The 13106-nt window shown below is 43.9% G+C and overlaps 1 long non-coding RNA gene across 1 annotated transcript; it reads right to left on the bottom strand.

Annotated features, from left to right (window-relative positions):
• Nucleotides 1–4335: 4335 nt before the first annotated feature.
• Nucleotides 4336–10426, bottom strand: LOC141940741 (uncharacterized). Its single transcript, XR_012628097.1, has 2 exons — nt 10219–10426; nt 4336–5048 (listed from the first exon to the last, which is right to left on the bottom strand). It is a non-coding gene; the product is annotated as an uncharacterized LOC141940741 (long non-coding RNA).
• Nucleotides 10427–13106: the final 2680 nt, after the last annotated feature.

The raw sequence follows: 13106 nt of genomic DNA, 5'->3' as shown, positions 1-13106 counted from the left end.
CATGTTTACTTAGTCCTACATCCATTTTAAAGAGAATCATTTTCTTTAATCTGCAAGTAAATTTTCACAGAAAAAAATAGAAAATAGAAAAAAAAATAGAAAAAAAGTCCTTTCTTTGGGAAAATTCTTGGCTAAAGCAATATATTGTCCCTCAACAATTTTAACTAATTAGGAAAAAGAGCTATGCCACAGTCAAACAACATACCAACATAGTGACGCTAGCTCTTGTTGCTTTGTAAATGCACATCACCAAATAGTCTAACTGCAGAGTAGCAGACAATAGCTTCAGTATTCTGTATTAATCAATTAAAGAGTTTCTGTAATGTCATTTGTACCATCTGTATTTTGGTTTGGAAAGATTTTATTTCATTTCCTAGCATGTTAATTGTTTTTAGAAATAGGTGAAATTTCTAAATAACATATTTGAAATTTTTTTTAAAAAAAATACTGGATTCATTAAGACAAAGTCTGAGGTAGTATAGAATGAATTTAAGCAGATTGATTAGAATCAGTATTTATCTGAAAAATCCAAGAGAAGGAATTCTGATGCATTTGAATCAGTGCTTAGAAGGAACAGTCAGTATGTTCAATCCAGTGATATCTAATGGTGGAAACTGAGAATAGCTGTCTAACGAAAGTATGAAAATCAGATCACAGAATTTAAAAAAAAAAAAAATAAAGAGAGATAAATACTTTGGCATTGAAATTATCACCATTATGGATAAATAAGCAAATTAACAACACATACAGAAATTTTTAATGTGAAGTTTCTCATTCCAGTTCGCAAGCAGGTTTTTATTTTTCTTCCCCCTGCCCCTTCTGGGAGCAGCTACAGTTCGTGCCTGCCTGCTCAGGTATGATACTTCTTCCAAAACTTGGAAAGAGCAATAAAACACACACATATCTAAGTCTGCCTATGTGACTTTGCCCTTTCTATTTTACCCTGTCCTAATCTGATACTGGCATCAGCAGTACTTAGCAGGAGCTAGAGGAGTTTTGGGTATGTACAACCATCCCCCATCTCTTCTTAAGAGGGTCTTACAATACAATCTGCTGTTTAGAACTTAAGATTTCAGTTCTAGTCCAAGTACTGAATGTATCACAGTGGGACCATGAAGCAATCTTCACTACTGCAGGTCTTTCTTTTGTTGTAAATTGAATCTTTGGAGGCCCTCATTTCGCCCAGATTAATTCAGGCGCTTATGCTGCTGACCCAAAATTCCTCTTCCTCATCGTTACTTTGCTTCTAGAGACCATCTCTAGATGGTCATCCTGAAGGAAGCTTCAGGAAGTCCCTCATCAACCTCCATCCTAGAGCCTAGTATAAGACTTGAACATTCACTGAACAGGCTGCATTTAAAGAAAGGTAAATTCTGTAATTCCAATTTTCTAGTTCTGGGGGTACTTAAAAAGGGAAGGTATCCCCTGTGCATCTGCTCTTGCACATCACAGGCTGAATCCAAATTCCTATGTTCCTGCCCCACTCAAGAAAAAGAGGCTGTGATATCTTTAAGACAGTTTGATGAACTAGTCCAACAGGCATTGCTTCTCTATGCTTATTTACTGCAGATGGTTCTTAAATCTTCACTCTATTGTCTTATCTCCACCCCTCCCATTTAAGGTAGACTTCCCTTTAGTTCCTTCCGTAAACCCTACAGTCACCCTTGTTCAGAGACAGCTATCCATATTAGTGGCAGTAAATTACCACAGAAGGAATTTTTTAAGCTCAGGTCTCTGTGATGTGGACACTATTCTAAGCCTAAGTAGTATGTACTGAAGCAGCCATATATATTTTTTCCACATCCTAAAGGTCTCCATAAAAAAGTCTGAACTAATGCTGAGAGTAGAAAAAAAATCCGTATGATAATTCTGTAACCAGAAAGCCAAGCCACGGGTGTAAAAAGAAGCCACCCATCCATCCAAGTGTGCTTTACACCCCATATGAAATGTTAAGCTTGTGTGATTGCTATATAAACTTTTAGTTTTAGGTATCCTTTCTTCCAACTAAATTGCACAACTTTGGCCTTGTAGTTGCTTACATGCAGGTATCTAGTGGCATTTAATATGCAATATCTCACCTGGCCTCTGCATTCAGCTCCAGAAGAACATGGGCCATCTGCAGAGGGCTACAAGATGAGAAACATGTTGTTCTTGTATCTGTCACTCTCTGTGGATGCCTCAAGTAACCTGAGGCATCTGAAACACCACTAGGTATCTACATTCAGGTAACAAAATTGAGCCCTTATTACCTGTTTAGCCATAGGTAATCAATTCAGTTGCTTAACTGCATCTAATGCACTTTAAAATCACCAAAGATATTTCAGTTGCCACTGCAGAAGACAGCAAGTCTTCCATAGGTCCTGTGTCACTTCTGCTGTCCCCATGCAGGTATGCCAGTACCATGGGGTGGGTACTTACATATTCAAGCTTAATTAGCTAATCAAGCCCATGCTATTTTGTAAGTCAGAAGAACCATAAGTGTTCCAAATTCTCTCTTCCAATCTTTTTATGAGAAGGGAGAATTCTCCTGCTTCACGAGAATAAATATTTTCTGACAAAAGGTTCGGATGCCACAGGATGCCCAGACAGATATGAGAGCTACAAAAAGGTGAGCAGGGCTGCTGCTGAGAATGGTCACTCCATTTCTACTTACACACCATGCCTATTCTACCTGCTATGTTTGATTCCCACCTGTCTTTTTAAAGACATACCTTGTTAAATGACGTCTTCTCAGAGCACGCTGCTCTTCAGGCAGCCATGCCAAGACTTAAATCCGCAGAAATTTTGACGCACATTTTTCTGAAGTGATTTGCAAAAGCTTGGGAATTAACACTTCTATATTAAAGGAACTTCTCTGGAAAGCAATTATACTGCTTGTACTAAATGAGTCTCTGTGTAAATAATTCCTACACAGGGTTCAATCTAGACAGAAGAAACAAGCTCTGTAGAAAAGGATTCTCCACAGTGATTACGCCATCCTGCAATTAAATATGTTTACAATATGTCTTGTACTCAGATCTTCTAATGAGCTCCATACTGCATAATGTGATTTGAATCCGGGACTCTCCAAGCCAGTAGTAAGCCTTTCTTCTGCATCTCTGTTCTTAGAAAATCACAACCACCTTCTCCGCTCAAATCTCTCCTCAGAAATAAAGAACATAAAAGCTTCACTAAGCCTACGCATTAGGCTTCACTGCTGCTTTTTTCCTCCCACTTAGTCTTGTCCTACCAAGGCTCTCAATAAAAACATGCACCCAAGATAGAATGCTTCTATCTCTCCTTGCAGAAGATCCGTACACAGCAGAATTGGTGACATCTCATTGCACAATGACAAAGATCACACGGGTGAGAGGACAAGATGGAGATCTCATTGAAAATATCGTAAGTGACCACTGTGGGGGCTGGGGGGGGGAAGGGGGGGTGTCTACATCTAGGTTTTAGACTAGAAATGAGAACATGGTGCAGGGAAAAGAAAGTAAATAAAGATATTGGCTATTGTTCGTGTGCTAGAAAACCAATGGAATAAAGAATGAAAAATGTTCTCTGCTGAATATTATCATTCCCAATAATAAGATTCCCACTAACGGTAACAACAGCAGAGGCGAACTGGACATTTTTGAAAAATCACGCTCCTGATAACGTGATACATGTACGAATAGTTATAGGGCTATGCTATTAATTACTGGCAAGAACAGTAGAAAAGGGAGTTGAGAATATATATCACCGTCTTTTTCTAACCACACTCTAAATCTCTACATAAATGTGATAAACATCATTCTTCACACAGTAGCAAATTTGCACCTTGGAATGGAAATAACTCAGTTTCTACTGTGTAGTGCTAATGTGGGAAAATTAGGCTTACGTACTTGACAGCAGTAGTTTCTTCTAGCTAACAGGATAAAATTGTTTCAGATGCCAATAACACATGGTGAGTTCCCATCATCTATTTGTCAGCAAATCCAACTAATTAGGCACTAATTACTCATCGTAGTAGCACAGTAATATCAGGTTCTGATAAACTGTCATCTTTGTAGCTGTGAAGATTCTGCAATTAAGACTTACTTTTCTCAAACAATTGCACTGACTAAAGGGAGAACTGGAAAAAACACCAAGAGGATTCTGCCATCTCCATAAAAAGGTCCCTTCATTCACCCTCGCCAATGCAAGATTTATCCTAATTTTTTTTTTTTTTTGCTATTTTGCCCTTGTGGTGGTTTGACCTTGGCTAAATGCCAGGTACCCACCAAGTCGCTCTATCACTTCCCCCCCTTTCCCCTTTTTTTCTCAATAGGGCAAAGAAGGGAAAGAAAATAAGATAGGAAAACAAAACAACCCTTGTGGGTAAAACAACAGCAGTTTTAATATAAGCAAAGCGAAGCAAAGGTCCGCGCGCGGAAGCAAAAAAAGAAAACAGATTTATTCTCTACTTCCCATTAACAGGCGATGTCGGGCCTTCTCAGGAAGCAGGGCTCTGATACGCGTAGCGGTTGCCTCGGAGGACCAAGGGTGACCCCACCCCCTTCCTCCTTTCTCCCAGCTTTATACTGAGCAGACGTCATATGGTATGGAATATCCCTTTGGTCAGTTTGGGTCAGCTGTCCTGGTTGTGTCCCCTCTCAAGATCTTGCCCACCCCGTCCCACTGTGGGGGGGGAAATGTCAGAAAGAGCCTTGGTGCTGTGTAAGCACTACTCAGCAGTAGCCACAACACCAGTGTGCTATCAACACCCTGTCAGCTCCCAGCATAAAACACAGCACCATGAGGGCTGCTACAGGGGAAAACCAATTCTGGCTCAGCCAGACCCGATACAATCTCCACCCCTTATTCCATACCATTTACGTCATGCCCAGGTCCCACATAACACTCATTTATTCATTCCGTAAGCTTTCTTCACTCCTCTAGATGTTCAGTGACTTGGCTGCCATCTGTCAAGGTGGATGTTCAGGACAGGAGCAGTATGTTTGACTGTTGGACTCCAGCACCGGCTAGGTTTGGGTCATCATCGCATGTATCTGGTTCACTCTTCGTCGTTCCTACTTCCTCCATCACTTCCTGCAACATACAACTCAGCTCACAGATTATTTCCCCCCCAAGGTTAAATCTCCTTGAGGCACACACTGAGTAGCCCCATTCTCCCGCATTACCCACCAAGTACATCCAGGTCCCTGAGCAAAAACAATCCCACGAGTGGGCTTGCCTTTTCCCAAGGGAGGAGCAATCCATACTGCCTTCCCCAGCCATTTCCCTGTGTGTACTACAGGGACCTTATCTCCTCCCACAGTATGAAGGGGTTTTGTTTGGGCAGGACCAGGACGGTTAACAGATCCTCTGGTATTAATTAGCCAAGTGGCTTCTGCTAAATTTATATCCCAGTGTTTCCATCCCCCATTGTCCAATGCTCTCAACATAGTCTTCAACAGTCCATTGTATCTTTCAATCTTTCCAGACGCTTGTGGGTAATAAGGGATGTGATACACCCACTCAATGCCATGTTTCTTTGCCCAGGAGTTTATGAGATTATTTCGAAAATGGGTTCCATTGTCTGATTCGATTCTTTCAGGAGTACCATGTCGCCATAAAATTTGCCTTTCAAGACCTAAGATGGTATTTCGGGCAGTGGCATGATTTACAGGGTACGTCTCAAGCCAACCAGTAGTTGCTTCCACCATAGTGAGTATGTAGCGCTTGCCTTGGCGTGTTCGTGGCAATGGTCCAATATAGTCAATTTGCCAGGCCTCACCATATCGAAAACTCAGCCATCGCCCTCTGTTCCAGGGAGACTTTACTCGTGTGGCTCGCTTGATTGCAGCACATGTTTCGCATTCATGAGTGACCTGTGAGATGGCCTCCATGGTCAGGTCCACCCCTCGATCACGAGCCCATCTGTACGTTGCATCTCTCCCGAGATGCCCGGATGTTTCATGGGCCCATCGAGCTACAAATAGCTCACCCTTGCGCTCCCAGTCCAGGTCCAGCTGAGCTACTTCAATTTTAGCAGCCTTGTCTACTTGCTCATTGTTTTGATGTTCTTCGGTGGCACGGCTTTTGGGCACGTGGGCATCTACATGACGTACCTTTAGAGCCACGTTTTCCACTCGGGCAGCGATGTCCTGCCACAGTGCAGCAGCCCAGATGGGTTTACCTCTGCGCTGCCAATTGGTCTTCTTCCACTCCTGTAGCCACCCCCACAGGGCATTAGCCACCATCCAGGAGTCAGTGTAGAGATACAGTACTGGCCACTTTTCTCGTTCAGCAATCTTTAGGGCTAGTTGGATCGCTTTTACTTCTGCAAACTGACTTGACTCGCCCTCTCCTTCAGTGGCCTCAACGACTTGTCTTGTGGGGCTCCACACAGCAGCTTTCCACTTTCGATGGTTTCCTACCACACGACAGGATCCATCAGTAAACAGAGCATACCGCCTTTCATCTTCTGGTAATTCGTTATATGGTGGTGCTTCTTGGGCACGAGCCACCTCCTCAGGCAGTGCTCCAAAATCTCTACCTTCTGGCCAGTCCATGATCTCTTCCAGGATTCCTGGACGGTTGGGTTTTCCCAGTCGAGCTCGTTGCGTGATTAACGCTACCCATTTACTCCAGGTAGCACTGGTTGCATGGTGTGTAGAAGGGATGTTTCCTTTGAACATCCAATGTAGTACAGGCAATCGCGGTGCCAAGAGGAGCTGTGCTTCTGTACCAACAACTTCGGAAGCGGCTCGAATCCCCTCATATGCTGCCAGAATCTCCTTTTCAGTTGGAGTGTAGTGGGCTTCTGATCCTCGATATCCCCGGCTCCAAAATCCTAATGGTCGACCCCGAGTTTCACCTGCTACCTTCTGCCAGAGGCTCCATGTGAGGCCATGCTTCCCAGTTGATGTGTAAAGTACATTTTGCACATCTGGTCCTGTCCGAACAGGCCCAAGAGCTACCGCCCGAGCTATCTCCTGTTTGATGTGCTCAAAGGCTTGTTGTTGCTCAAGACCCCACTCAAAATTGTTCTTCTTTCGGGTTACTTGATAGAGAGGGCTCACCAGCTGACTGTAACCTGGAATGTGCATCCTCCAAAATCCCACAAGTCCTAAGAAAGCTTGTGTTTCCTTCTTGTTGGTCGGTGGAGACATAGCTGCTATCTTGTTGACAACCTCCATAGGCACATGGCGGCGTCCATCTTGCCATTTTATTCCCAAGAACTGAATCTCCTGTGCTGGTCCCTTGACCTTGCTTTTCTTTATGGCAAACCCAGCTCTCAGAAGAATCTCAATTACTTTTTGTCCTTTCTTGAACACTTCTTCTGCCTTGTTGCCCCACACAATGATGTCATCGATGTACTGTAGATGTTCAGGGGCATCACCCTTTTCCAGTGCAGTTTGAATTAGTCCATGACAAATAGTGGGGCTGTGCTTCCACCCCTGGGGTAGTCGATTCCAGGTATATTGGACACCCCTCCACGTGAAAGCAAACTGTGGCCTGCACTCTTCTGCCAAAGGAATTGAAAAGAATGCATTGGCGATGTCGATTGTGGCGTACCACTTGGCTGCCTTTGACTCTAGTTCATACTGGAGCTCTAACATATCTGGTACAGCAGCACTCAGTGGTGGCGTCACTTCGTTCAGGCCACGATAGTCTACTGTCAACCTCCACCCTCCGTCAGACTTTCGCACTGGCCATATTGGGCTATTAAAAGGCGAATGTGTCTTACTGATGACACCTTGGGTCTCCAGTTGACGGATCAGTTCTTGGATGGGAGCCAGAGAGTCTCGGTTCGTGCGATACTGCCGTCGGTGCACGGTCCTCATGGCAATTGGCACCTGTTGTTCTTTAACTCGCAACAGTCCTACAACAAAAGGATCTCCTGAGAGGCCAGGCAGATTAGACAACTGTTTGACCTTCTCTGTGTTCACACTGGCCACACCAAAAGCCCATCGGTATCCTTTTGGGTCTTTGAAATACCCCCTCTTGAGGTAGTCAATGCCCAAGATACAAGGGGCTTCTGGGCCAGTTACAATGGGATGTTTTTCCCACTTATCCCCGGTCAAGCTAACCTCGGCCTCCAGTACTGACAGTTCTTGACATCCGCCTGTCACTCCTGAGATCCAGATAGGTTCTGCCCCTCTATAACTTGATGGCATTAATGTACACTGTGCCCCGGTATCGATTAAAGCCTGGTACTTCTGTGGATTTGATGTGCCAGGCGATCGAATCCACACTGTCCAATACACCCGATCATCCCTTTCCTCCTCCTGGCTGGAGGCAGGGGCCCTCTATTCCTGTTCTTGGTCAGAGTATTCACTGTCTGACCCTTGCTGTGCCAGGCCGGAAACTCCTTCATCAGGGCCAAGGGAGGTGATCTCAGTCTTCCTGTATCTGGGAGATCGCTGATTACTTTCTTGCGGTTTCACGCCAGCTACATTAACAACCTTCTTGGATGTTGTCTTCTTGGCAGGGGTCTTTCCTCGCAATTCACGTACACGAGCTTCCAATTTGAAGGTGGGTTGACCATCCCACTTCCTCATGTCCTCCCCCTGGTCACGCAGGAAGAACCAAAGTTCTCCACGTGTCATGTGCCTAGGTTTCCCTTTCCCTCTGACTGGGGTGGAAGAGAACCGATTTCTTGGGGTGCTCCTGACATCTAAGGCACTCGCCCGTAGAGATGAGGAGGTTCCAAGACTCTCTTCAAAGTTCTGAAGCCAGGAAGAGACTGCCTCCACAGTTGGCGTACATCTTAGTCCTTCTCCCATATCCATTTCTGGATAGTACATCGCAGCCAAGCCCGCAGAATACGAGGATGGTGCACCTTTAATCACCTTCCTCCACATGGCCCGTGTGCACAGGACATCCTCTGGATTTTTAGGGGCTTCATCATTATCTGGACCACTATAGATGACTTCCAGCACTGCTAGTTCTCTCAGGTACTGGACACCTTCATCCGCAGTAGCCCACTTCCCTGGGGAGTTGTCCATAAGATCTTCCTTGAAAGGATATCTTGCTTTAACACTTGAAAGGAGCCGTCTCCACAGACTGCAAATTCCTGTTTCTTTTCCAATTCCCCTTTCAATTCCTCGATCTCTAGCAAGGGAACCCAGCTGTTGGGCTTCCTTACCTTCCAGCTGCTGAGCATCAGCCCCATTATCTCAGCATCGAAGCAGCCAGGCAGCAATCCGCTCACCCGGCTGGCGGCTATAGTCTTTCCGCAGATCTCGCAGTTCTGATGATGTCAGGGACCGGGTAGTTTCTGCCTCCTGTTTAAGTTCTGTTATTCCCTCTTCTGACCCCTTTGCTGAAGGACCTGCTTCTTCCTCTTCTTTCTCCTCCCTTATTAATCGAGGGTATGGACCTGTTGTTCTCCTTGTCCACTGTTTCTTTTTTACTACTGGGGCAATCTCTGCTGTTATTGTTTTTGTTTGAGTTCCCGTTTCCACCACAGTCCTTTGAGAGCACTGAACTGCAGCTCGATAAGCATAGGCCAGGCCCCAGTACAGCGCTAGGAGTTGCTGATTTTCATCGGGATAGACAAGGCACCCTTCTATCAGGTGTTGTGTCAGTTTTGCGGGGTTGCTTGCCTGTTCAGGGGTAAGATCCCAGGCTACAGGAGGTGATAACCGTCCTAGGAATCTGCCCAAATCCTTCCACTCCCCCTGCCACCCAGGGACAGGCCGCCTCAGGGCACATTTTGGTATTCTCTCACCCAAAATTTGCTTTCTCTTACACCAAAAACCTAACGAGCTCCACACAGCCCACAATAGGCGAATAGCATTAATGAACAGTATCAAAGAGCTAACATAAGGATTAATAAGTACTTCGGGAGCTTGCAGAATAAAACCACTCATGATGTTCCCAATTTCTTCCAGCATGTTCCCGAGCTTAGCAAAATAAAGATAAGCAGAGCAATAAACAAACCCGTGACCAGCACAAGAGCTTGTCGCTTACTAACTGCTATAGCTATAGCACAATTAATATAAAACTGCCGTTGTCCCGCCCCACGTTGGGCGCCAAAATAGACTGTGGTGGTTTGACCTTGGCTAAATGCCAGGTACCCACCAAGTCGCTCTATCACTTCCCCCCCTTTCCCCTTTTTTTCTCAATAGGGCAAAGAAGGGAAAGAAAATAAGATAGGAAAACAAAACAACCCTTGTGGGTAAAACAACAGCAGTTTTAATATAAGCAAAGCGAAGCAAAGGTCCGCGCGCGGAAGCAAAAAAAGAAAACAGATTTATTCTCTACTTCCCATTAACAGGCGATGTCGGGCCTTCTCAGGAAGCAGGGCTCTGATACGCGTAGCGGTTGCCTCGGAGGACCAAGGGTGACCCCACCCCCTTCCTCCTTTCTCCCAGCTTTATACTGAGCAGACGTCATATGGTATGGAATATCCCTTTGGTCAGTTCGGGTCAGCTGTCCTGGTTGTGTCCCCTCCCAAGATCTTGCCCACCCCGTCCCACTGTGGGAGGGGAAATGTCGGAAAGAGCCTTGGTGCTGTGTAAGCACTACTCAGCAGTAGCCACAACACCAGTGTGCTATCAACACCCTGTCAGCTCCCAGCATAAAACACAGCACCATGAGGGCTGCTACAGGGGAAAACCAATTCTGGCTCAGCCAGACCCGATACAGCCCTATCTAAAATACAACATAAAATAGTTCAACTCGTACCAAGAGAGGCTACATGACTATTTAGCAGTTTACCCCAGTTACAGAATCTTGCTGTTTCTTTGGCACAGTTCTGCCCTGTCCCATCCCATGCCACTCCCCATGCCACTCCCACTGAGTCTCATGTTATACTTGGACTAAACTTTCTTGGATAGGGCCTTTAGGGGAATTTCATTCTCTGTTTATAGGACACGTAGCACAGAGGAAGTCCTGGTCCATGATTAGGTTCCTGCAAGTTGAGATCTACAAATAACCTCATAAGGCCCTACTGTGCTAAACTCAAAATATGATGCAATGTTACTCCAAGAATATATTAAGCAAATAAGACAGGTGCAAAATATGCAGCACAGTTAACTGTATGATTAAGGCAAATGCCAGTTTAATTTTAGATTTTAATTCTAAGTGACTTGATTCAAAGAGGGAATGAGCTAATCTGGGAAAAGAGGGATGTGGAGATTTCTCGGTTCTCCTTGGTAATGAAATGCTCAGGACCGACCAAAGTGAACTAGTTACAGGCCATATCCACACATGACACTCATCCATTCGAGTACGAGTTCTGCCTTTGTGCATCTCACACATTTTTACTTGACTCCTATGTGCGAACACTGACACCATCTTTCAGCCTCATCCTTGCAGATATTAGGAAAATACATGCTCTGCTCTTCTCAAGAGCACAAAGCCTCCACAATTTACATACAATAGCTTGTGCATCAGAAGGCAAATGCTTTCCGCAACTTCACAAAGACCCCTTAGCAAAAGGGTTAGAAATTGCAAAACACATTCACAAAGGATTAAGACTTTGCTTTCACCCAGTTATATATGTTACAGTGCCATCTTCTGCAATGCTACCCAGTAACTCAGCTTGGTAAAGTTTCTGAAACTTTTGCTAAAAATTTTTGCCTCCTGTTGATAAACCAAACACAGAAATGGACACCTACAAATAATTATCTTACATAAAACTTTTTTTTTTTGGTCCATGTCAGTATCTTATAGCTAGACTGTAACAGTAGAGGACTTTTGCCCTAACACAGCTGATGGTCCACAGCTTCACAGCATGTGACATACATGGAATTGACTATTTAAACACGCCCAAGGAGTGCTGCAATAGCTTTGTCATACTGTTCAGTCTTATCAACAGTCTGGCCATGAACTTAAAATTTGGAGAAAACAGAAACAAACATGCTCAACAGGTGTTTTTTTCCTTGCAGCTATATTCATCATCCGATTACTGCATTCTCATCCCATAAACCTACAAGACCTACGAGAACTGGTAACAGCTGACTCAACAATACTTTTTTAGTCCTAAAACTGTTTGACACTTCAAGCTGGAAGCACAAAAAAAGAGGAAATACCACTGTAACCCTGAAGACTTGACTTAGACATCAAATTTGCAGAACACTTAATTTTTCAGTGAGTTTCACTGGAAAATGACTGCCAACGGAGGGAATTGGTAAAGTCGGGGGGAAAAAAAAACAAACCATAATGAAAGTCAGGGAAAAAAAATGAGAATGAAATACTCTGGCTTGTACTCCAAGATAAGAGTTTAAGCTGAAACAAAGTCTTTCTAAGGATAAGGACTGTGTATCCTTTGGGAGAAAGTAGCTCAGAGTAAAATCATCATCCTGTCTAGATGAAATTATTTGATTTTACCTGTTCTAAGCATATCTAGATTTAATTAATCATCTAAGCTCTAAACTATCCATATCACATAATTCTAAATGAATACACAAATTTGTTGTGTTTTTTTTAAAGTGATAGTTGGGTAAAAGACTGCTAAATCATTTTTTTAAAAAACATAATGAAGTTATGAATGAAAGTAGTTGTAATGGTAAAAGGAATTGACTTAATCAATTAATTAATTTAGTCCAGGTCTATAGACCCAAGAAATGCTACCAGGCTCCTAGAATTATGTCCACTCATAAAGCCGTGAGACATAAAGGAATGACATTCAAACTCCTTAGGTGCTTAAGAGTAGGAAATTGACATTTGGGTTATGCAAGCTGAATGAAGCATGATCATACTGTTGCAATATAAAAAACATTATCTCATTACTTTCATTTTGTTGATGTGTGGAAAGTGATGATTTTTTTTTTCTGTTTAGCTTTTTTGGAACAGAAAAGCAGGTTGTTGTGCATCATCTTTGGCACATAGATACGATCTGGACCTCCCTGGAAAATTGTCACAGAAAGTGCAATAACAGCTCTTCCTTTTTGTTGCCGAAACCAAAATACCTGTGTCAGTGTTACTCTGTACTCTGAGACCAGGATCACTCCAAGAAAGATTGACACTAGACATTTAGTTCATTTTCTGTCTGGTTTGTAGGTGGTGCTGTCAGGTGTCAGCTCTCAGTTATTGTGCTGTGGCTCCTAAGTAGACAGAGGCACCCCTGCTTCACTAGAGGATGTGAAAGTTTACACCCACTCCTCTGCCCTACACATCCTATAGTAGGGGATGAGCATGTCAGCCTT

The sequence above is a fragment of the Strix uralensis genome, chromosome 3, assembly GCF_047716275.1.
Source record: "Strix uralensis isolate ZFMK-TIS-50842 chromosome 3, bStrUra1, whole genome shotgun sequence".
NCBI lineage: Eukaryota > Metazoa > Chordata > Aves > Strigiformes > Strigidae > Strix > Strix uralensis.
This window is presented reverse-complemented; position numbering and strand designations above follow the sequence as displayed.